General features: G+C 40.6%; 1 protein-coding gene across 6 annotated transcripts in view; it reads left to right on the top strand.

The window, feature by feature from the left end:
* DDR2 (discoidin domain receptor tyrosine kinase 2) overlaps positions 1–25,700 on the top strand; it is a 162,081-nt gene that overhangs the window by 8,309 nt on the left and 128,072 nt on the right. For 5 of the 6 annotated variants that reach the window (XM_021089500.1, XM_021089494.1, XM_021089497.1 and 2 more), the window contains exon 2: positions 10,455–10,603. The gene's annotated coding sequence lies outside the window, so the exon portion shown is untranslated. Of the gene's footprint in view, positions 1–10,454; positions 10,604–13,443; positions 13,984–25,700 lie in introns of those variants that run through there. The other variant, XM_021089496.1, reaches the window with a different exon arrangement.

The raw sequence follows: 25,700 nt of genomic DNA, 5'->3' as shown, positions 1-25,700 counted from the left end.
TAGCCACTGGCCTACGCCAGGGCCACAGCAATGCGGGATCTGAGCCGCATCTGCAACCTACACCACAGCTCATGGCAGTGCCGGATCCTTAACCCACTGAGCAAGGCCAGGGATCGAACCCGCAACCTCATGGTTCCCAGTCGGATTCGTTAACCACTGCGCCACTATGGGAACTCCCTTTTTTTTTTAATGTTCACTTTTATAGTTAAGTCTTGCATTATTTGTTCTCAACAGACTGGAAGCAACACATGAGCCCTGGTTTCAAGTGAAATGATGCAAGTGAGGACCCTGAATTCACTAACAATGTTGCTTTACACAAAAGGGTTTAACGCACAGCAGGGGCACCTCCATTTTCTTTCAGAGATTAATTGAAATTTTTGGTATTCCGAAAAAGTGTTGAAATAGTCATAATAAAAAATAGGACCTTTACTGAATGTTCTTAAACTTAATGCTACATATTAGCATTTTTTAAAATAACAAAGTGTTTGGTGAGGGGGGATTGGGAAAGATGTTATAATATTTTCAGCACTTGGAGACTTTAGAGGTCTTAATCCAGCCCTTTGCAGGAACAGAAAGTAGAGTCATACACAGCTTGCTTCTAAATTTACTCAGCCACCATTCCTCAGAGCTAGTAGAAGTACTATGATTGTCTTCAAAAATATGTTTAAATCTATTGTTATGATGAAGAGGTTATTATAGTTACCACTGATGATTCAGTAATAGGTGTTAGGGAAAAATATCCATTCCATTGATGATGGGTTGTTAAAATACTTCCTTGTGAATGTGAAGTTTAGGTGAGAGTGGGGAAAACACTGGGATATCTAGAGCCCTGTCATTTCCTTTCATCAGACCTCAGTAATCCCTACCCCTACCACTAACCACACTTCCTAAAGCCAGGTGAATGGCTTTAAGTGGTAAATGGTATTCCACATTCAAAGGAGTCCTGTCTTGACCCCCACACCCATTATAGCTTTGCCAATGCTGATATAGAGTCACTGGAACTTAATGAGAGAGCTGCTGAGGCTGTATGAAACTGACATCCTGCAGGGATGGATTTGGTCCTGGGTTTCTAAAGAAGCAGATGCTCTGATGCTTCTCTTGGTGAAAGGGTAGGGGCAGGCTTTTTCAAGGGAGACAGAATAGACTCAGGTGCTCTAAAAACCTTCCCTCAGGGTTATCTAATTTGGCGTTACTCAAACCTGAACAATATACAGACCTATTCTATAGGGAATTTTTTTTTTCAGCTTCTTAGGATGATAGGTTATTTGAACACTATTAAAACATAATACTAAGTATACACTTAAATTAGGTTCCTGGACCCAATTTCCTCATGTGAGTTGTGTGTATGGGGGGTCTCCACACAACACCAAATTTCCTGGACACCAGCTGGGTGTCCTGTATTCAAATGAATTCTGACACCATCCACCCAGAGATAGCCTCAGATTCCAGAGGTTAGGGGTTCAGTCTTGCAAGATTATCCCTATTCCCCTTACCACACCTCACTTCAGAAGCCGGTTGTAAATTCAGGCTATTACCTGTGCTTCCGAGCCACTGGCTCAAAATTAGAGGCCACAAGACCCCCTCCTTGGGTTCGATTAATTTGCTAACATGTCTCCCAGAACACCGAGAAACCTTTTTTTTTACTAGATGCCTGGTTTATCACAAAAGGATATATACTTGGGAACAGCCAAATGGAGAGATGCATGGGACAAGGGATGGGAAAAGGGTGAGGAACTTCTATGCCTCTCCAGGCACCACACTCTCCAAATCTCCACGTGTTTGTCAACTTGGAATTTCTCCAAACCTTGTCATTTTGGGTTTTACACAGGCGTGATTGATTGATTCATTGGCCATTGGCAATTGATTCAACCTCCAGCCCCTCTTCTCCCTGGAGGTCAGGAGAGTGGGATTGAAAGTTCCAACCTTTAATCACTGGGTTGGTTTCCCTGGCAACCAGCTTGCATCCTTAGGTGGGGTCCAAGAGTCAGCTCATTAACCTAACAAAAGGCACCTTTACGGCTCCCTTCGCTAAGGAAATTCCAAGGGTTTGGGGAGCTCTGTGAGCCTGGATCTGTGGATGAAGAACAAATATACCTGAGACATATATTTTGATCCTTTGAATGACCAGATCTATTTTCTTATAAATCACAATATCACAATACTTCTTATGCTTTAGTTCTTCTGCAACTATAAAGCCAAAGCAAATTTATAAATGAACTCAAACAAGCTATAAACTCAATAAAATAATTAAACATTATTTTAATGAGTGAGATGATGTGGTTTTGTTGAAACTAACCACTAGTGTGGAGATTAAAGATAGAGTGGACACGTGTGGTCTCAGGGCCTGGTTTATGTTTAATTTGGATCTGTTGTTTAAACGTAATTAATACTCATGTAGAAAACGCCTACTGAAGTCTGCTAAACAGATTGTCATTGATAGTCTCAAGGGTTTATGGGTTCTGGCAAATCAGATCTCACACTTAACCAAGGCTCTGCTAGTAAGCAGTGGTCAAGTACTAGTTTCAATGAGGTATCATTAGTTAATTTGTTAAATTGGCTATTCAGTTGGAGATAAGGTTAGCCTGGGGGTGCCAATGAAATTGCCACAAAATGGATATCTGATCTAATTGCTCATGGAATTGGTGACAGAACCATTGTGCTTGGTGTGTTTATGCCTCAAGTTTTTGCTTTTGAGCCAGCAGGCATTTGTGTGGAAGGTCAGAGTGCACTTCACAGGTCTGCTCGATGCATGGACAGCCCTGGCTCCCAATGTTTGAGCAGATGAAGCCTCCCCAGGCCACTGGGTTGATGACTCAACTCTCCCAGTTTCTAGACTGGTCCTTGACTGGATCTGGCTTTCCTTTGGCCTTTGGACAATCATAAGCACAAATGAAAAGGCAGGCCCTGAAATTGCAGGATAGTGCTTTGTTACCACTACTATTAAAAGTCCCAAATTACAGAATCAAAGATATAAAATTTTAAAAATTCTAGAAGTATTGTAGACTGACAGAATAGATTTACACTGATATTCTGCTTTAAAACTAAATTCAAGCTACATTTTTTCAGAAAAACCTTTCTGATCTGTCCTTTTTAAATTTCATTAATTAAAAATACCTGTGAAATTAATATAACATTGTAAGTCGACTATACTCTAATAAAATTATAAAAAATAAAAATACTTGCCATTTCAAAAAAAGAATATTATCATGAAGTTCCCATCGTGGCTCAGTGGGTTAAGAACCCAACTAGTATCCATGAGGACGTGGGTTCAATCCTTGGTCTCACTCAGTGGCTTGAGGATCCGGCATTGCCGTGAGCTGTGGTGTAGGTTGCAGACATGGCTTGGATCTGGCTTTGCTGTGGCTGTGGTGTATGCCGGCAGCTGTAGCTCTGATTAAACCCCTTGCCTGGGAACTTACGTATGCTGTGGGTGCTGTCCTAAAAAGACAAAAAATAAAAATAAAAAAACCAAAAAACACCAAAAAACCACACAAAACAAAAAAAAAAACCCCAAACTATCATGATAACTTAGTGTTGAGGGCTTACTGTGTACCAAGATTTATGTTAAGCACTTCATGTTCATAATCTTATTGAAACCTTATAATAATTTGCATGAAATGGGTATTTTTCTTATTTTACATGTGAGAACATCTGACACGGAGAGTCACTCACATAGCAATTAAGTCCCAGAACAAGAATTTGAACCCTTCTCACTGCAACACTTCGGTTTTTACCATTACTTTGTTACTTTCCTTGAACCTGCTTTATACCCTGTGGATATCTCTTTTTTTACAAGTAGGCATACTGTTTTATAATTGTCTCCTTATATGGCTGTGAATCTCAAACTTCAGTATGCATCAGAATCACCTGGAGTGCTTTTTAAAGATACAGCTCCAGCTTCCACCCCAGACATGATAAAAAAGAAATTTTCTGCAGTGTCCAGAGAACCTGTTTTTTGTTTGTTTGTTTGTTTGTTTGTTTTTAACAAACTCCCTCCAAAGATTCTGTTGCAGGTGTTCCTCTGCCTGCAATTAGAGTAAAACTACATTGCATTCTGGATGCCTCAAGGACCATGATTGTTTTTATCCACCCTTGTACCTCTTCCCCTTTCCTAAAACTAAGATTAATTGAACTAGAGAGTTTAAAATGATTTTGAGGCCCAGGAAGGGGTTAGTTTTTCTAGGGTTTTGAAGGTATGACAATTTTCTGCTTAACTCTTGGGTCTGAGGCCAAAACGGATTCATTTCTTTCTTTAGTGAAGTCTTTTTTTGAGCACTTACTAAGTGCTTTGAACGTCATAAGGCTGAGTCTTTTCCTGAGTTTATTACCAGTTAGAAAATTCAGGAAATGGTAAAGGAAAAGTAGGGCTCGATGCTCAGTATATGCCAGCAGAAGAGTGCAGAGTAGGGCTTATATTGTTAGGAGACTGGAGCTGCATGCTGGAAGAGGATTAAAGCATTTTTAGACAGAATCAGATCACCAGGAAGCAAAGAGCAGGAAAAGCAGAGGCTGGCTCGTCAGACTGCTTATGGCTCGTGGCTGAATGAACAATGAGGACGTGAGCCTGGGATGGTGGGAAATTTGCACTGGGGAGCAGGGAGAAATAGCCTTATAGATGCGTTTCTATTCCATTAAGGAGAGGTTCGGATGTGTTGTGGGGTTTTGAACATTTTCCTTTATCTTAAAGCAGGTGGCGTGTTGTTTGAAGAAGATTAATGTGCCTGCAGCATGTTAGGGAAATAGGAAGGGAGAAGGGCTTGAGTCAGGTGTCAGGCTGTTCTCAGTCTTCTGGATATGAAGTGACCGGGTTTGGAGCAGGGTGGTGGAATGAGCCAGGACAAGCTAGAGCCACTGGGGACGTGACTTGAAGGACCCTGATGAGATGATACTCATTACTAAGGGTTGGGGCAGAAGCAGAGTGAAACTTGCTTGTTAGTTGATTGTGGGTGTGCTGAGAACCTAGAAACCCACTTTCCCACAAGAACTCCAGGTTGAAGAGGAGTGCCTTAAGTTTACAACCAGAGAGAGTCAACATTTTAAAAATAGCTGTTTTGCCCTTTGGTGCTGGCAGAGCAGACGGCTCTGGATGAGCCTGGGGATCTTCATTGTTTCTCTTTCCTGCTCTCCGCTCCCCTATCTGTTTCTCACAGTGAGGACCTCTCCGTATTAACAGGTATTAACACTTCTGCCTGGGACCTACAAAGGAAATCTTTCTAATAGGACAAAGGTGGTGCTTCCTTGGAAACCTTCTGGGTTTTTAAAAGGAGAACAATAAGGGCAGGACAAAGGCCAGGGTTCTGTGGCCAAATTAGTTTGGAAAATAGTCTTAGAGAATTAAACAGGTTTCTTTATGGCAAAGACTTCCCAAGGTCCTTATTACTATATTATTACCATATGGTAGTGTGCATTTTGACCATCAGAGAGAGAGGTAGTTTATAGCACTCCACAAACTTTTTGAACCATGGAGCTCTTTCTTAAAGGGGCATCTTGAGTAGAGAGGACTACATAGCATACATTTTAAGAAATTAGAGGCAAGGGAGTTTGTCTTAAAAATAAGTCTCTTGCACTATAGGTTGATTGTGTAGTGGAAAGAAACAAGAGGCTGAAATTTTGGTCTGGGGTCAACTACTAATGGATCATCTGGTTGATAATTGAGCTTCTCTGGGTCCATTTGCACAGAGGTTATACTAATACTAGATGAATTCTTAAGTTCTTTCAGCTCCAGAAGTCTGTGGTCATATGCATATTCAGAAGAGGAAAATAATCTGATTTTTTTACTCTATAATAACACTGGTGGTGGAGACAGTGGTGGGGAAAGTGAGGGCAGAGGGACAGTGACAACAAGATGAGTAAGATGTGGTTTGGACCCCTGTGCTGATTATGTGGTTGGGCACAGTCACAGGGCTGGACTGATGGAGCAGAGGTAAGTGAATTCTCTAGTGGGCTCTCAGGCTTCTCTGACTCCAAGCATGTCACATGGTACATGTGCCACTATCCCAATTTCTAAGGCAAGACTCATTCCCAATGGTCATTTAATGCACCTAGTCTTAACCTTGCTGATAAGCAGCTGTGGGGGCTTGGGTAAATCAGTTAACCCTCTGGGCCTAAGGGAGCTGGCTTAGATCAGGGAGTCTGTTTTGTGAGGAGGAACTGTTTTTAAGTTGTCTTGACTCTTACCTGGAAGGCGGTGAGGAAGCAAATGAGCTTCCACCAATCAGTGGAGATAAGCCCCAGGGTTCTGTCTTCTCTTCCATCTTCCTAGATCACCTCATCTGCTTCACACTTCAGTTATTGCCTTGATATACTTGATGTTCAAATATGTACTCTCTTCTTAAATTAATTGATTTTAATTATAGTTGATGTACAATATTATATGCTACATGTGTACAATATTATATGTTACAGGTGTACAATGTAATGATTCATAATTTGTAAAGGTTATACTACATATATGGTTATTGGCTATATTCCCTTTGTTGTATAGTATATCCTTGCAGCTTATTTTATACCTAATTGTTTGTACCTCTTACTCTGTTACCCCTATTTTGCCCTTTCCCCCCTCCTTCTCCTCTCTGATAACCACTGGTTTGTTTTCTATATCTTTGGGTCTGCTTTTTTTTTGTTATATTCATTAGATTTGTATATTTTAAGAGTCCACATGTGATAGTATACAGAATTTCTCTCTTCTCTGACCTATTTCACTTAGCATAATGCTCTCCAAGTCCATCCATGTTGCTGCAAATGGCAGAATTTTCTTCTTTTTTATGCCTCAGTAGTATTCCATTCTGTATATACACCACATCTTCTTTATCCATTCATCTTTTGATGGAACCAAACTCTCTTGAATGCCAGACCCAGATTTCTACTCTTCTGCTCAATATACTTTCCATTGAAAGGAAACCAACTTCTTTATGTTCAAAACCAAACTCATGGATCTTCCCTTATGAACTAATTCCTTTTCCAGTTTTTGCAGGTTTTGTTAATACATAGTGATGAGCCCCTAATTAGGCTGGAAAGGCAGGCTTCCTTGACTCCTTCCTCCATTCCTGCTGCCCCAGTCGCTGGCCAGTCCTCAATCCTTGCTACATGATTATTATCATACCTCCCTATTATTTCTTCCCCCTTCCTGATGTCATGGTTCCAGGTAAGGCTCCCTTTGGTCTTCTCTCTCCTCTAAAGCATCCCACATGCTCTAAGCCCCATAGAGCTTCCCTCAACCTGCCATCCTATTCTTCTAAAACTTTCCTGGATCACCTGTGCTCACCTTTTGCTGGCGTCCACAGCCTCAACCATCTTCCAGCTCTAGATTCAATTACCAAGATGTTTTTGTCCTCCAGCCACTATTTATTGATGTCCTCATTCCCTTACTTGCCTATTCAAATTGTTCCCTTTTCTTGGAATTTTGTCTTCACTTTTTCAAGAGTCAGCTCAAATGATGCCTCGTCCCTCCTTCAAATCTTCCTTGAACACTGCACTAGCTTGATTTCTCCTTCCTTTAGCATCTTATATTTTTCTCTATTATTATCCCACCAACAAAATACATATATATAAAGTCCAATATACCTCATTTTCTTTGATGTAGGAACATGTTTCTTCACCTTTAGCACCTGTGCACCTAGTACATAATAGCTGGAAACTTTATTGCCTAAATTAATACCAAAATACTAAATTAATAAATTAGTAATATATTATTAAAAGTAAAATCTATAAATTAAAACAACCTACTAATCTTAGTAACTGATCTAATCATGGAGTTCCCATTGTGGCTCAGTGGTAATGAACATGAATATTATCCATGAGGATACAGGCTCAATCCCTGGCCTTGCTCAGTGGGTTAAGAATATGGCATTGCTGTGAGCTGTGGTGTAGGTCGCAGATGCAGCTCAGATCTGGCATTGCTGTGACTGTGGTATAGGCCAACAGCTACAACTCAGATTCAGGAACTCCCATATGTTGAGAGTGCACTCCTAAAAAGACCAAAAAAAAAAAATCTATCTAATCAAACATGCATTAAATGAAATAAATAGTCTATGAATCCAAAACAAATTAAAGTATTGCTTTTGGTGTCCTGCCCTTTTACTTTTGTGTCCATTTTAAGGATGATTTTCTGATGACTTTTGATTTATATTTTAGTTACAAATTGGATTAGTAAAACCTCTAGTTTACAGTTAAGGATAATTTATCTGTCTTATGAGACCGTCTCTGTGAAGCTGCTGGCCATGACAGGACTGGTTTCCTCTCTAATTGAAGCATCATTTGAGGATGTGGTTAAAAACCTGCACTTTGGAGTAGAACACACCTGATTTTGAACTCTGAATCTGCCCTCATTAGCTGTGTTACCTTGGGGAATTTACCTAGTGCCTCCAAACCTTAGTTTTCCTTCTCTGTATACAGAAGTCATAATACATCTGTCCTGTAATTATTGCAAGGGCTGTTCTACTCCTGGGAATTGTTAAGAAGTAAATCTCTCCTCATCCTCACCCAAGGGGCTCCCCCAAACCTGGTGGATTTTCTCTAGTTCTATGTGCCTAAAATGTAAACCATGCTACCCTATATAATTTCAGAGGCACACTGGAAAGTTGCAAGAGAAATGAAAGGGATGTTGGTACCTGTTTTCCTGGTTTGTGGGAGGAGAGCAGATCTATATCTCTTATTGTGAATCAGACAGATGACAAACATCTCACAAGGTTCTTTTTATTGGAAAAAATTCTCTATCATCTCCTGCTCCATTCTCTTATAGCTCCAGACTTCCTAAAAGACTAGACTACTGGGGTTCCCTGGAAAGCCAGCTCAGTCCAGGATATAAGATCAGTCCAATATTTAGTTTCTGTTCATAGAATAAAGCGAAGGGGCAGTTACTGAGCATTGAACACGTACTGTGTGGTAGGCACATTTAATAGAGAATTACAATTATTCTTGTTAATCACTTCATGAAGTAGGTATCATAATCTCCACTTTACAAGTTAAGTAGAAGCTAAGTAACTCCCAAGATTAGACAGCTAGTAAATCTCAGAGTGAGGAAATGAACCCAGATGGTCTGCATACATTTTAGCATCTGAAGCCTGCAATGTAATTGGACCAAATTAGCCATATGAGGTGAGGGTTTGCTTTGGGTGAGGCGTTTTCTGTGTCAGGCAAATTGTGATCTAACAGGGCTAACCTTTGCCACCTTCATACCATAGGGAAATAGTTTTCAGAAACACTGTCTGGAGACACTTGGACCCTGATCCTGCTTTCTTCCCCCATGACAATTTGACACGGATGTTAATAGAATATGTCAGGAGAGGTTGATGTTTGTAAACATTCCTATACAGATAGGCACAGAGATTATTAGTGCGAGTTTTTCTGGAACAGTAAGGCAAGCCCCAAGTATAAAGGGACAGTAGTATAGTGAGAGTTTGGATATCTTCTCAAACTTTGAAGACTTCAGCTGCACGCCTTGTTAGGGATCTAGAAGCCAGAGGAAATCTGTACTAATATTTGTGACATGTGTTCTTGCTCTGTGTGGCCACATTATTCCCATTAAGTTCCAGATCCCTCACTGAAAAAAAACTGGCAACTTATAGTAGCCATTCACCAACCCACTTGGACACTGTGTCCTTATGTAGAGTTATAGATCATTACAGCCATTCAGTGGAGTGTGAGAGATCAATGGAAAGGAATGACGTACCTATACTGCTAAAATGCAGCTACCCCCAACTTGTGTAATGGAAAGAAAACCCAAGATGAAATGTATAGGATGCTAATACTTGATTTTTTTAAAATTAAAAAATGCTGCACATCCATATATTTTTGTGTACATGCAGGAGAATTCTAGAAGACTACTCAGGTAACTGACAACTAGTTACTTTTGAGTCTGAAGTGCACGAGGCTTATTTTTGATTGTATGGAGCAGGGGTTCCTGTGTGGTCTGGGGATCCCTCGGAGTTTTTGAGACCCTTTCAGGGGATCCACAAGATCAAAACTATTATGATAATAACATGAAGATGTTTTTGCTTTTTCTTCCCTCATTATCCCACAAGGGTATGGTAGAGTTTTCCAGAGGTTAAATAACTTGAGCTGTCGCAATAAATTGAATCCAGAAGCAGCTAAGAGAATCTGCTTGATTAAGCCAGATATCAAAGAGATTTTTAAAAATATACAATGTCACTCTTCTCATGGAAATATTTTTTGAAAAGTGTTTATAAAATTATTACTTATGTTAACTTGCAATTATTTTAATGAGCTAATAATAATAAATTTAAAATTCTCAGTTCTATGTTTCTAAATTGATAAATACCAATAGTAAAATCCCCATAAACAAAATGTCTTTGAGGATTTGTCAAATTCCTTCAGAGCCTGGGGTACTTGGGAGACTTCTCTTTGATAGAGGTGGACAGAAATGTCAAATAGGAAAGAAAATGTGAATGCAGAAAATGTGATAAAATATTGCTTTCTCTTCCTGGCCCCCAAAGGGAAATCTACAACTGGCCAGAGGTTCAATGCTCTAGGAAGTTCCAAGACTGGTAGCTTGAAGCAAGAGAAGCTGCGGTAATTGAAGAGAAGCAGAGGCCAACTGTCCCTGAATATTCTGCTCCTCAGAGAATGTTCTGCACCCATTGATGTAAGTAGGCCTGGTCGCTGAATCTGCATTACCACAGGAGATTGGGGGTGACATTGTGGCACCCCTTGAGGCCCTTGCTTGCCCTGGCTGATGTCACGGGGTGAGCCGTGGATTCTGTCCTAGCGCTGATATCAATGAAAAGACCATGTCTGAGGAAACTTGATGTTGAATGTCTGTTTCCTCTTTACACTCTGCTGATCTGGTTGTGGCCAGCCCAGATCAGAGGCCCATCCTGGGGTGTCCTGGCTCAGGGTGTCTTCCCCAGGCTCCGAGTGACCCAGGATATCCAGGCCTTCCCTGTCCCTACAGGAGCCACTCGAATCTCTATAGCTCCTGTATCAATCTGGGCCTCCTCTCACAGTACAATTGTATTTATTAATTTTTTAAAATAAATTGCCATCTTCCAGGAATAATTTGAAGTGGTTTAGAGAAAAATAATACTTAATAAAATGACTAAAACCAGGATAAGAGGACCAGAGCCCTGCAAGAAGGTTTGGAGCAGTTAAATGTACAAGAAAACCTACCTCAGGGATACTTACTGCAGACAAGTGCACCACTTAGCTCTGGGACTCGAGGCCAAAAGAGAAGCATGATACACTGCAGAGCTTTCACCAGGAAACCAAAAGCATTTGCCCAGTCCAGGTGGTCTGCTGTAGGTAAATTCTGATCTGAATGGGACTTCTCAGTTCATCCTTTAGCAGACTCGAATACCACCAACAAAATTAGAACGGTAGTAATTTCCTGCATCCGAGACCTTCTCAGCCTGGAGCTCTTTGAAGGCAGAAACCTTGTCTTCTTTGTGCCTGCACCCCCAGCACCTAGTGTGGGGTCTGGCCTGTGGAAATTGCTCATTGTGAACCTAGTGCCTTGACTTAACATTGCTCACAGCATCTGTATACCTGTTGAATGAATGGACAATTGGGTAAATAATGTGAACCATCCTTAGGATGAAGGATGGAGGCAGGAGGGTAAAGTAGTATTTCTTCACATTCCACAGGAGATTACTTCTCACTATCAAATGCTCCTGGAATCATGCATTCTTTTCTGTTTGCTATCTAGGTAACTGCTTACCTCCCCCATTACTCCTTAACCTCCTTGTGGTGATAAAACACTGGATTTCCTGCTGTGCTGTAGTGGAAAGGAATCTGACTAGTATCCATGAGCATTTGAGTTCCATTCCTGGTCTTGTTCAGTGGGTCAGGGATCCAGCATTGCTGTGAGCTGTGATGGAAGTTGCAGACTCTGCTTGGATCCCTGTTGCTGTAGATGTGGCATAGGCTGGCAGCTATAGCTCTGATTCCACCCTAGCCTGGGAACCTCCATATGCCACAGTGCAGCCTTAAAAAGCAAAACAAACAAACAAACAAACAAAAACCTTGGGTCCCCTTCTTCCTATAGATTGCCTTGAAATCAATTTCCTTTCCTCCTTTCCTTTCCTTTCTTCCTTCCTTCCAATACACTCTTGTTATTGAAGAGCTAAGAGGTCTTAACTTGAGCCTTCATGGTGTACATTTCAGAATGAATAACCCATAGCTACATTTAACCACTAACCAAAGGTTATTGCAGAGTTTCCCTATTACATTAGACTTCTCAAACATTATTTATCTGTGACTCATTCTGCTTTACCTTTCAGAAGGGTAGAAGTACCTATCATTGCGGTCTTTTCGTGGCCCGCCACCCAATCTTAAATGACTATTTCTAGAAATTATCTCAATATCCAAGGCATGTGCTATAAATAGCCTTGTCTTGAGAAGCCTAAACTGGATGCCTCCCCACCCTCACCATCATAGTATTATGACTAGAATTATCTCAAGTACTTTGGCTTCCCCAGGAAAGAATCCTTCTGGTTTCTTCTCGTCTCTTCCGGACACCAGTGCAAGCTTCCTCCTTTTCTGAGAATAAGTATTTCAGTCTGTTTAGAGAGTTAATGTCTCAGCTTCCTGTGTCTCTTATTAATAGGAAGAACAAGTAATTTAGCATCTAAACCAGAACACTTGTGAAGGAAAGGGATGGAGGTTATTAATAGAAACTGGACTGTGAGGCTTAGTACGTGTGTATGGTCTCCAGCTTTTTAAAGATCTTGCATCTTTAATGAGGACCAAGCGCAGAAGATTAATACTCTCCTTTGGAGATAGACTCCCTGAATTCTGTTGAGTTGTCTGTTTTGGGCACAGGAGACTGGCATGGACTTGACAGTGCTGAGTATTTCCAATAAGCCAGCAGAAAGCTGGTCCCCCTTGTGGGTGATGCAGCTCCTGGGGGAGACCATCAGGATTGCCACAGAAATGGAGGCTCCCTGTTTGTGAGACCCAGCGGTGCCGGCCATCCTCCTCTGCCCCTTCCTCCCTCTCTGCCTCTTCCACTTTGCCCTCTGCTTCCTTCTCCTCCTTTTTTTTTTTTTTTTTTTTCCTGACCCTCATTCTCTTGCTCTGCCTCCCCACTTCTCACCCCCTCTGTGCCTCCCTGCTGCTGTTCTGTTTTCTCTCTCCTTTTTGTCTGCCTCTCTTTGGCTATTTTCTTCTCTTCATTTGTCTCGCACACTTTCTTCCTCTCCCCCTGTCTCCCAAAATGGCTCTTTCAACACTGTTGGAGGGCTGCTCAGAAGAGCATTGCTGCCAATGTTGCTTTTTCCTTTAAAGGAAAAGCTCGTATTTTCAACTGTAGCTTGATTTTCCTTCATGAGCTACAAGCTTTTCCCATTGCCAGTGGTCTGTTTTTCATGAGCCTTTTTGATGGGAGGTTCTGGTTTCATGTGTCCTGGAGGCCATGTGTGCTAGGACATGAAGACAGCATGGCCTGGGTTGTTGGGTGGGGTGGCGGGGTGGAGGGTGGGTGGGAGTTGGGATGTGGAAAGGAGAAAATCTGGGAGGGTCTGTTTGTCATAGAGTGGATTATGGTTGAGATAAATGAGATGCTGTGATCATGTTACTGCATAAACCTCAATGTCTGAGATTGTGGAATTGGGCTGTGCCAGGATCATTTTAGAGAAGGCAAGATCTGGGTCAGCATCTATGTAATCAGAGAGCCATGGCCGTGGTGAGTGTGCCGTTGCAGGATGGGAGGGAGCCCCTTGGAAATGGAGGAAGCAAGCCCTGCAGAAGGAAGAGGGGGTTAGGTGCGTCGAAGATTGACTTCCACATTTCTGGATGAACAGGGCTCTGAAAACATTCTGAAAAGCAGAAGCTGAGAACGGACTGTTGTGATTTGAAAAAGAACCTGTGAGCTAGACAACAACATACTTTTTCTTTGCTTTTTCTTATGGAATCCAAAGACTTTACATAGTATTTTTATTAACTAAAATAATAACGCTATTTGCTCAGCGCCTGGGATGTATAAGGGACTGTGGAAGTGACTTGGAGGGATTCAAATATGAATGAGAGGTAAGCCACCCTAAGGAGAGGGAAGAACACAAAAAAAGAGGTATGCTCCAGGGAGGTAGGGATGTGTCAAGAGAGTGGGAACGTTGAAGGAAGGAAAGAGCTCTTTAGCTGGGTTGGCCAGAGAATAGATGTCTTGACTATGTAGAGCGTGGAGCTTGGGCCAAACCTTGGAGGCTAGGTAGGGATTTAATACACAGAGAGAAAGGTGTGGGTCATTGTTGGTGGAGCTGACCTAGGCAACAAAATTTAGAGTGACCAGTAGACAAGGACTGAACTGGGCATGTGGGTGAAGGGGAAGGAGGAAATAGCAATCTCTTGGGAGCAGAGGGTTGGGGTTCAGGAATGGTAGAAGATAAAGCTGGAAAGGAGGGTGTCTATCAGCCTTGGGAGAGCACTGCCCTGTGGCTGGGCTGAGACATCTGGATGCCATCCTAGGGATCAGCATCTGCGTGGTACATGTTCTAGGAGGGAAGGATGACTTTGCTTTGGGAGATGCTCACTTCCCATGCCCCCCTTACTGAGGGTGGATACAGTTCTGAACCATATTTTGGGTGTTGTAACAATAGGTCTTCAGGGGCAAATATCTGAGGACATAAACGTATATGGATGAAACACTTTGAGCCAGTATTTTCTAAGATCTCAGCCTCTTGTTTTTTGCTTCAATCTTTGAGGCTTTAAAGAGTAGACTCAAGGGTCAGCTGTACTACCCTCAGAATTGATCTAGGGATACTAGAAAGAACCTTATTTCCTTTGTTTTGATTTTCGATGTGTTATAATTTTTCATATTACATCAACTATTTTATTCTGACATTGTGGCTGTGCTATGTTCCTGGATGGAAATGTTCAGTGAATTTCCCCCTGATCCTGCACCTACTCAAAATTCCTGCTTCCTGGGTTACAGAGACATTCTACTTCCTCCCTTTATGATGAATGAAATGGGTTTGGGGTCTTCCTTCATAGCATTTGTCAGGGTTTTTCACTGATGTTTCATTTTCTTACAAGAGACATTCATACAGCCTCTTGTATTGATTACCTTTTTATGTATATGAAGTTTTTTCCCCCTTCAAAAGATTGTGAAACCCTCTTAGTCAAGTTCTGAGTCTCTGTCAGATATTTTTGCTTTGGCATCACATGTAGCATAGTATTATGCATGCATTATTCTGTTGGGGGTAGAGAAAATGGGATGGGCTGCTGGTAAACATAGGTTTCCATGTTCTACCCCAGTATTGGATTTTTTACAGAATCATCAAAATAGATCTTTGCTAATTAAAGCATCATCCACTGACAACATCAGTATCACCTGGGAGCTTGTTGAAAATACAGGATCTCAGGGCTCAGAATCTGTTAACTTGATTAGTGTTTGAGACATACTGGTTTCCAAATGTACTGCATACAGATAACCTGGGGATCATGTTAAATGCAGGCTTCTAATATTGTTTGAGGTTACTTAGGTAATGGTAGAACAAGTAGGCTGCTTTTGTAAATAAAGTTTTGTTGAATCCACCTATGCTCATTTATCTACATATTGTCTGTGACTACTTTTGTGCAATCATCTGAATTGAATAGATGCAGCAGAGTTCTTATGGTTTACAAGACCTAAAATATTTGCTTTCTGGGCCTTTATAGAAACAAATTTGCTAACCCCAGTGTATCAAATGAATACTAACAATTTCCTTAAAAGAAAGGACAATAACGGTAACTTTTAGCCCTAGTGGCAAAATTTGCAAGTCCATCTTAACCCATCATGAAGGAACTGAATCATTAAATCTTAATTCCCAAGCAGGCAATGAAGGGTCTTTGAACCCCAAACTAAGCCAAATAATGGTACCAAAACATCTGTGGCTTCCCAAGGTCCATTTCCTATCTCCCTCCTTTAAGAAGTGATTATGATTTTATTGAGATGACTATTTCCTCCACAAATTGCTCCCATGAATTGTTCAAAATAAGTCAGACTTTCCTCAAGAATTGGAGGAGCCAAGAAGAAATTCTGAGTAGAAATCTTTGGGACCAAGGAATCAAAACAGCCTTGTGTGGGTTGGGTAGATTCTGCATTTTACTACTGACACAGTAGCCTTAGCCCCGCCCACCCTGAGGCTGCTCACTGGGCAGGCAGATTCAGACCGTGTGGGCTTGGCATCCTTCTTCTAATTCCCTGTGAAAATCCCGCCACCTGTCTCTTATTTAGGGTTTTTGAATTGTGAAATGATGGCACACACCAGCTCCAAGCTTGCTGCATGTGTATGCCAAACATACAAAGACAGAAGGCAGAGATTCAGGCCAAGAAGCAGGAATTAGAGAAGGGGGGTTGCTGGTGCGGAGGCTCCAGGAACCCAGTGGAGCGGGGCAGGGTGGCGGGAGTGTGGGAGGAGAGAGGCGCCCCCACGTATCCAGTTGAGGATGTGGGGGCACTGCTCTCATCTTCAAGTCTTGAAGAACCTGACTCTCCTCCTTCCAGAACCAAATTTCAGAGGAGATGGGTGCTAGAGAATTAGGATCCATTTTCCTCATGCAGAGTTATCTGGAGCTAGAGGGGTTTATTGTGAGATTCGGTGGGAATCTTTGCTGTAGCACTGAGAACTCTGGTGGTCTTAGTTTCTTTTCCCTCTGTCTGCAAAGTCCAGGACACTAGAAAAAGGCTTTTGAGACAGCAAAGTAGACAAAAGTGAAAAGTCCTCTCCTCAATTCTAGATTCTATCAACCAATTCTGAGAGATTGTAGGAGTGAAGAAGGTCCCCATATGTTGAAAACCACCTGCTCTGCTGCCAGGGAGCCCTCCCAGAATTCTCTAAGGTGCATTAGCTGATTAGTTCAGCTGGTCAGAATGGGCTGTGTTATAAAGCCAAAGTTACTGTTTGGTCTGACATTTCAGCCATTCTCTCCATTGGAAGAAGCCTAATGTATTCATTCATTCATTCATTCATTCATTCCTTCTCATTGACTATCCATTGGAAACCTGGCATGTTACAGAATGATGCGAAAAACAGGAATTGGAGACAAACCCGAATTTAACTTCTCGTTTCCCCATCTGTGAGCCAACTACTCATTCAAGTTCTAGTTTAGTTGACAGGTTTCTTCCTTCCTCACCCACTTTCCCTGAATCTTCCTGAATCTGTGGGTTGAACTGGATGATGTATTCTCTTTTCTTTTGGTGCAACTTCTACACAGTCTGTCCTCAAACCATATTATGTGGAAATTACTCATTTAAGTATCTCTCTCTCTCCCCAGATTGTAGTCATTGACGGCAGAGATTTTCATCAACATTTGTTCACCCTTAGTTTCTGGCACACATTAGAAACTAAATGTATGTCTGTTGCACTGAATGGAACTGGCTGTGTGATGTAACTTCCTTAAAGCATGGTTTTCACTTCTGTAAAATAAGGTGATAAGAACATACCCTGTGATTTTGTTGTGAGGATTCAATCATGAGATATTGTGTGAAGAGTTTGGAATATTTGAAAGCATGTCCTGTAAATATAAAGTGCCCACAAATATTGTGGTTGTTCTAATGTTTGGATTGATTGGGACTTGGGAGAAGATGAGTCCAAGAGAATCAGGATGATATATGGAGATGTCCTAGTCCATTTTCCCTAAACTGGATGATTGCGTGGGGGAGACCTGGAGACGTAGGTTTGTGAAGCACAATTTGAGTGTATGAGTTGACATTGGACAGAGGACCACACCTACAAGCTCCATGTTTCCTTCACTAGATATTTGCAACAGTAAGGACATGCCTTATTTATTTCTGTACCCCTTTATGTTTCCAACCGTGACTAGGAAAGTGAAGAAGTAGATAACCAGATTTTGATGGGCACCACAAGGCCAAAATCTTCTGACTCCCACATCTTCCCATATTCTGAGCTTGCATCTCTCTTGTCTTGGCAACGTGGATAGTTGGGCCATTTGACAGAAAGCATAGATTTGGGGAGAGGAGAATAAGTTCTGTTTGAAACACATTGATTGTGAGAGCTGGTGGTCAGATATGCAGGGCTGGAGAACTGGAGAGCCATGGGAGCTGGAGCCTTGTTATTTAACTTGTCACATGTCTGCTTAGCATCCAGAACCAGACATGGAGCTCATTGTATAGATCCCAAAGTGCTATAGAATGGGTTGCAAAATATTGGGCCTTGTTTCCCATGTAGGTAACAAAGAACTGCTACAGATGCCAGAGCAGAGTTGTAAGATGATATGACTTCTGCTCCAGGAACACCTGGCCTTGCTGCAGTGTATGAGAAAGATTGGAAAGTAAAGGAGTGGAGGGGGGTGGGCAGGCCCAGCAAGAGAGCAGGTGGGCAACTGAGGGAGTCGGAAGCAGAGCCAGGAGGAACAGAGGGGAGGGGGTCTGATTATACTGAGGCTGGTGATGGATCCTTCTTCATGCCATGAGCCCCAGAGAGGTCCCCCCACCCCCTTTGGGAGGAACAGTGACCAGCCTCTAGTGTCTTTGGAACAAAAGCCAGTGACTGCATCCAAGGAAAGATAATGAGAAACACACAGGCCATGATGATCAGGAAAGCACCACCAATTTTTTGTTGCAAAACTTTACTTTCCGAGGCCATGGGCAAGGGTGCAGGAGCCTCTGTGTGTGAACTTGGCCTCTTTACTAGGAAATACAAGATGGACTTCCCCTTAATAAATCACAGAATCGATCACATCCAAGCATCTGAGAGGCTGGGAGAGGACAGGGGTGGGGTAGGCTGTGAGAACAGAGGATGTATCCCTGATGAGAAGATGGGAGAAGGCAACAATGCAAAAAGTGGCCAGGGGTGAGTAGACTTTAAATCTCATGTAAGCTTCTCCCCCTTCTGCCACTCAGTCTAATTTTACAGAGAATGTTCTTTTCTTCAAATGGGAAATATTTTTGTGGTTAGAGAAAAGACGTCAAAAAGGAAAAACTGCTCTTATTCAATTAAAAACTCTAGTAATTCTCTCTCTATAAAATGACCCTCAGAATTATAAATCAGTTCCAAAAGATGTATGAATGACCTTAAAAAATTTCCCTGCTGTTTGATGTAGGACTTTAACCTTTATGAATCTGGTCTAAGAAGACATCCTGAAAGAGACAAAATTTATAGACCTAGATGAAGCATTAGGCACACACACAAAAGAATCTAAGAGGCCAGCTTTGATGGTGTAGTTAAGTATATAGGTTATAAACACTTGAAATGATGAAATGAATTTGAGATGAGAATTTTAAGTACTGCAGGAAGGTATTTATGGTTTTAAATTAAGTGAAATTAGAAGTCACAAAGTTATTTAAGGGTATGAGATCAATAAAAATGCTCAGGGAAAAACTTCAAAGGAAATATGCCAAAATATTAGCCACATTTGATTTTAGATGAGGAGATTCTAAGGTTATTTTTGGTTCTTTATACAACTGAAAGTTCATAAATCAGCAGGCATTACTTTTACCTCAGAAAAAGAAAAGAAGGTATGTTAAGTTTTTTAAAAGGAAGATGTTATAAAAGAGTACTTGTTTTCAGAGAAAATAGATGAAAAATCTAAGTACCTTCTTTCCTTTCTTGGGATTCTGAAATTATTTTACTCTTGGAAAGATCTTTCCTCACTCCTAGTTAAATTATCCTCATATGTCAGTCTTTTTGGAGAAAAAAAATAGCGAGTTTGCTAGTTGAACTCTGTTCCAGCATATGTGGTAGTTCTCTGTTACCTTCATGGAAAAAAAGTTGTAACCCCCTTGATATGGTATTCAATGGCTTTCAGAATGAAATCCCAGCTGATCTTTCTAACTTCACTTTCCATCAGTTTCCTATATGTATTTTAATTAATTGAAGTATAATTGACTTACAACACTATCTAAGTGTAATTCTATTGAAGTATAATTTACCTACAACACTGTTAGTTGCAAGTTTACAACATAGATTTAATATTTCTATACATTAGAAAATGATCACATGATAAGTCTAGTTACCATCTGTCATCATGCAAAGACATTACAATGTTATTAACTATAATCTCTATGTTGTGTATGCCATCCCTATAATTCATTTATTCCTATGTGGATTTTCTACTCAAATCAAACCACTTCTCAGACTTGCTATTTCCTGTATCCCCAACTTCCCATTTCTGAACCTCTATACTTCTTCCTGGGGACATGTTCACTGAGCACACGTTAAAGAGTCATGTGGACCACGGACCACTTTCAGCATGACCAGGCTGATACTGCTGTGTGGTCTTTACAAGCATTGTACCTCTCTGGACCTCAGATGACACACCTGTGACACAAGGGAAGGTGATAGTTGATTGCCAATGTCCCTTGCTGCTCTAGGCAGCCTTTTTTCCTCACTGTCCTAGGTGTGCTCATTCATGTTTGAACGTTGTCTAGGGTTGTGGCCACTGCCTTAGGTACCTGCATCCCTCCTCTGCACCTGTCAAATTCTACCATCCTTGTCCTTCATGATGTGTCCCTGGCGGTTCCAGTTAATGGTAACTGTGTATACTAATCCTTTGGCCACTCATATATACTGCCTCTTATCAAAACCAGGATATAGAAGACACTATCATTTCAAAAAAATCAGCTCCATGGGAAAAAAAATTAAGTGAACTTTGAGATGGAAGTGCACACTTCTCTAAATCCGTTATTTATGATCCAATAGAGCCCAACCTGGGATTCCCTACATATGTAAGGAGAGAGTCTTATTTACAATGTTTAGACTACTTACAATGTTTCTGAAAATCCTAAGAAAAACTGCATGTGAGCCCATGGTCTGTGTTTCTTTATTTCCAGCCAGAGCAGTTTTTTCCTGTTTTCACCAGCATATACATGTGACCTTCACGGGAGCCATCAGAGATTAGTTTCCCCCGAATATAAACCAGTTTAACTTTCAGTTCATGTGTAATTTCTATCACAACCAGAGCCATTTACTCGCTCTGAATTTCTACAAATATATGGCACCCCTCCTTTCTCTCCATTACCCGTATGTTCACATTGGTCAAAAATAAGGGGTTGGTTGGGAAAACTGAAGATATGCTACAATGTCAAGAGCATTTTTGCCATGTTCCAGAACAAAGGGCATTTAAGAAGGAGGGGATCAGAGTCACGTTCTGACTCAACCTCACAAGAGTAGCCAGGGCTGATGGACAGTTCCCAACTTTGTACCCTCTCTCTGCCCATGGAGCATTCTTTTTCCTTTGGTTTCTTATAAACAGCAGAAGAAACTATGAACTGCTGAAGGGCAGAAATTTGCCCTTACTCATCTTTGCAACTTTTTCTGGAACCAAGTGTGGTGCTAAACACAGGGTAGGCATTAGTAAGTGTTAGTGGAATGAACGAATGAAGAAATGAAGGGCAGACAGACTCTGATGGTAATAGGAGCAGTGTGAACTACAGAAAGAGTACAGGGTTATAGTCAGAGTGGTGGATTGCTTTGCCTTATTGGTTATGTTACCTCGGACCAGCTCCTTTATGACTGTGAAGTGAAGTTAGTTCCCCAAGCTGCTGAAAAAGTATAAGGGGTGTGAGTGTGGGGTAGTTATTGATGGAAAATGTGTACCTTAAGGAGAATATATGCAAAGTCATGTGGCACACAGTTGCAGCTGAAGAGCAGGCATTTATGTAACATTGTTTTTCCTTAAATATTTTTAATTTAAAAAACCTAAAAATCACTAAGTAAACATAAACCATAATCCCATCACTTAAGAGTGATATGGAATGAGAAGATTTCCCTTCTCAGCCATCTCTTTTAATTCTCCAGAGATATCTACTTTCCTAAACATTTAAGGTTAGGTGCTCATTCTTCCTGATATTTTTCTAAAATTGCATAGGCATATCTACATGCACACATGCCCACATTTTCAGCATGGAACTATTCATAACTATTACCTATTAATTCTCTTCCTCTCTACCTACCTACCTACCTACCATCTCTCATCTCTAAGTTGATTACAAAAGTAATGATAGCAGAATTGTTCATTGTTTGAATATACCATAATTTACCACTACTCCCACAATTCCAACGTTTTGTGATTACAAGCAATACTGCAGTGAGCTTCCTTATTCATATATATTTGTAAGCTTTTAAACATATTTTTATAATGATTTTTATTTTTTCCATTATAGTTGATTTACAGTGCTCTGTCAATTTCTACTATACAGCAAAGTGACCCAGTCACACACATATATATACATTCTTTTTCTCATATTATCCTCCATCATTCTCCATCACAAGTGACTAGATATACTTCCCTGTGCCGTACAACAGGATCTCATTGCTTATTCACTCCAAATGCAATAGTTTGCATCTATTAACCCCAGACTCCCAGTTCATCCCACTCCCTCCCTCTCCCCCTTGGCAACCACAAATCTATTCTCCAAGCCATGAGTTTCTTTTCTGTGGAAAGGTTCATTTGTGCCTTACATTAAATCCCAGATGTAAGTGATATCATATGGTGTTTGTCTTTTTCTTTCTGACTTACTTCACTTGGTATGAGGGTTTCTAGTTCCATCCATGTTGCCGCAAATGGCATTATTTTGTCTTTTTTATGGCTGAGTAGTATTTCATTGTGGATATATATCACGTCTTCTTAATCCATTCATCTGTAGGTTGTTTTCATGTCTTGGATATTTTGAATAGTGCTGCAATGAAAATATGGGTGCATGTGCCTTTTTCAAGGAAATTTTGTCTGGATATATGCCCAAGGGTGGTATTGCTGGGTCATATGGTAGTTCTATATTTAGCTTTCTGAGGTATCTCCATGCTGTTTTCTATAGTGGTTGTACATTCCCACCAACAGTGTAGGAGGGTATCCTTTTCTCCATACCCTCTCTAGCATTTGTTGTTAGTTGACTTGTTAATGACGGCCATTCTGACCAGTGTGAGGTGGTACCTCATAGTAGTTTTGATTTGTATTTTTCTAATAATTAGTGATGTTGAGCATTTTTTCATGTGCCTATTGGCCATCTGTGTATCTCCTTTGGAGAAATGTCTATTCAGGTCTTTGCCCATTTTTAAATTGGATTTTGTGTGTGTGTGTGTGTGCGTGTGTGTGTGTGTGTGTGTGTGTTTTGCTGCTGAGTTGTATAAGTTGGTTGTATATTCTAGAGTTAAAGCCCTTGTCAGTTGCATCATTTGAAACTATTTTTTCCCATTCCATAAGCTGTCCTTTTTTTTTTTATGGTTTTATTTGCTGTGTGAAAGCTTGTCAGTTTGATTAGATCCCATTGATCTATTTTTGTTTTTATCTCTGTTGCCTTGGGAATCTGACCTAAGAAAATATTTGTACAGTTGATGTCAGAAAAGTTTTGCCTGTGTTCTCTTCTAGGAGGTTGATGGTGTCTTGTCTTAGGTTTAAATCTCTAAGCCATTTTGAGTTTATTTTTGTGCATGGTGTGAGGGTGTTTTCCAGTTCCATTGATTTACATGTGGCTGTCCAGTTTTTTCCAGCATCAGTTGCTGAAAAGACTTTTTCCCATTTTATATTCTTGCCTCCTTTGTCGAAGATTAATTGATTGGGTTTATTTCTGGGTTCTCTATTCTGTTCCATTGTCTGTTTTGGTACCAGCATCACACTGTCTTAATTACTGTAGCTTTGAAATATTGTCTGAAGTCTGGGAGAATTATGCCTCCTGCTTGGTTTTTGTTCCTCAGGATTGCTTTGGCAATTCTGGTTCTTTTATGGTTCCATATAAGTTTTTGGATTGTTTGTCATAGTTCTGTGAAAAATGTCAAGGGTAATTTGTTAGGGATTGCATTGAATATGTAGATTTCTTTGGGTAGTATGGCTGTTTTTACAATATTAATTCTTCTAACCCAGGAGCATGGAATATCTTTCCATTTATGTGAATCCTCTTTAATTTCCTTGATTGTAGTTCTTGATTATAGTCTTATAGTTCTCAGCATATAAGTATTTCACCTCCTTGGTCAGGCTTATTCCTAGGTATTTAATTTTTGGGGGTGTGATTTTAAAAGGTATTATATTTTTGTTTTCCTTTTCAAATTTTCCGTTGTTAGTATACAGAAATGCAACCAATTTCTGAATGTTAATCTCATATCGTGCTACTTTGCCAAATTCATTGATCAGTTTGAGTAGTTTTTGTGAGGAGTCCTTAGGGTTTTCTGTATGTAGTATCATGTCATCTGCATAGAGTGTCAGTTTTATCTCTTCTCTTTCAATTTGGAAATCTTTGATTTCTTTTGTTTGTCTGATTGCTGTGGCTAGGACTTCAAATACTGTGTTGAAGAAAAGTGGCAAGAGTGGGCATCCTTGTCTTTTTCCAGATTTCAGTGGGAAGGCTTTCAGCTTTTCTCCATTGAGTATTATATTTGCTGTGGGTTTGTCGTAAATGGCTTTTATTATGTTAAGATTATATTCCCTCTATATCCACTCTGAATTTTTATCATGAAAGAATGTTGGACTTTGTGAAATGCTTTTTCTGAATCTATTGTGATGATCACACGGTTTTCTTTTAATATTTGTAAGCTTTTGTATAGCACTTACTTTAGCAAAAAAGTCCTTAAACAGTAAATACTCTCTTGACTTATAACCACTATAATAAGGAAGAGTGGATATTGTTACTCTATTTTACAGTGAAGAAAAGCAGATGAAAAAGAACAAGTAATTTGCCTGAAACACACGTAGCTGGGTTGTGGCGAGCCAGGCTTTCCTAATGCCTTGAATTCTAGTTCAGAACTCCTCTTATCAAGCAAGTAAAGTGGATAAAGCCCTCATTAAGAGGGAATAGCCACAATTAGAGAAAAGGATCAGTGAGCAGGCAGCTGCATTAAGTTGTATTTAAAAAAGAAAACACACAAAAACCCCCACAAAAAACAAAGCCCAACACATTTAAAAGATATTGCTTGGAAGACACATTTAAAAGACATTGTTAGCAGTGAGTGAGGGAACTGGGTTCTTTTTTTTTTTTTTTTTTTAGATTTGCATTTTTTTAAGTTCATTTTTTTATTTCCCGAATACATTATTATTATTTTTTCTACTGTATAGCATGGTGACCCAGTTACACATACATTCTTTTTTCTCACATTATCTCCATCATAAGTGGCCAGACATAGTTTCCAGTGCTACACAGCAGGATCTCATTGCTAATCCATTCCAAAGGCAATAGTCTACATCTGTTAACCCCAAGCTCCCAATCCATCCCACTTCCTCCCTCTCCCCCTTGGCAACTACAAGTGTATTCTCCAAGTCCATGATTTTCTTTTCTGTGGAAAGGTTCATTTGTGCCATATATTAGATTCCAGATGTAAGTGATATCATATGGTATATTTCTTTCTCTTTCTGACTTACTTCACTCAGTATGAAAGTCTCTAGTTCCATCCATGATACTGCAAGTGGCATTATTTTGTTCTTTTTTATAGCTGAATAGTATTCCATCATGTATATATACCACATCTTCCTAATCCAGTCATCTTCTCCAAGGAAGATATACAGATGGCCATCAAGCACATGAAAAAATGCTCAGAGTTCCCGTCGTGGCACAGTGGTTAATGAATCCGACTAGGAACCATGAGGTTGTGCGTTCAATCCCTGGCCTTGCTCAGTGGGTTAAGGATCTGGCGTTGCCATGAGCTGTGGTGTAGGTTGCAGATGCCGCTTGGATCTCGTGTTGCTGTCACTCTGGCGTAGGCTGGTGGCTACAGCTCCGATTGGACCCCTAGCCTGGGAACCTCCATATGCCATGGGAGCAGCCCAAGAAATGGCAAAAAGACAAAAAAAAAACAAAAAACAAAAAACAAAACAAACAAAAA

Source organism: Sus scrofa, chromosome 4 (genome assembly GCF_000003025.6).
Source record: "Sus scrofa isolate TJ Tabasco breed Duroc chromosome 4, Sscrofa11.1, whole genome shotgun sequence".
Classification (NCBI taxonomy): Eukaryota; Metazoa; Chordata; class Mammalia; order Artiodactyla; family Suidae; genus Sus; species Sus scrofa.
Note: the sequence above shows the minus strand (reverse complement) of the source record. Positions and strands in the feature narration are given on the sequence as shown.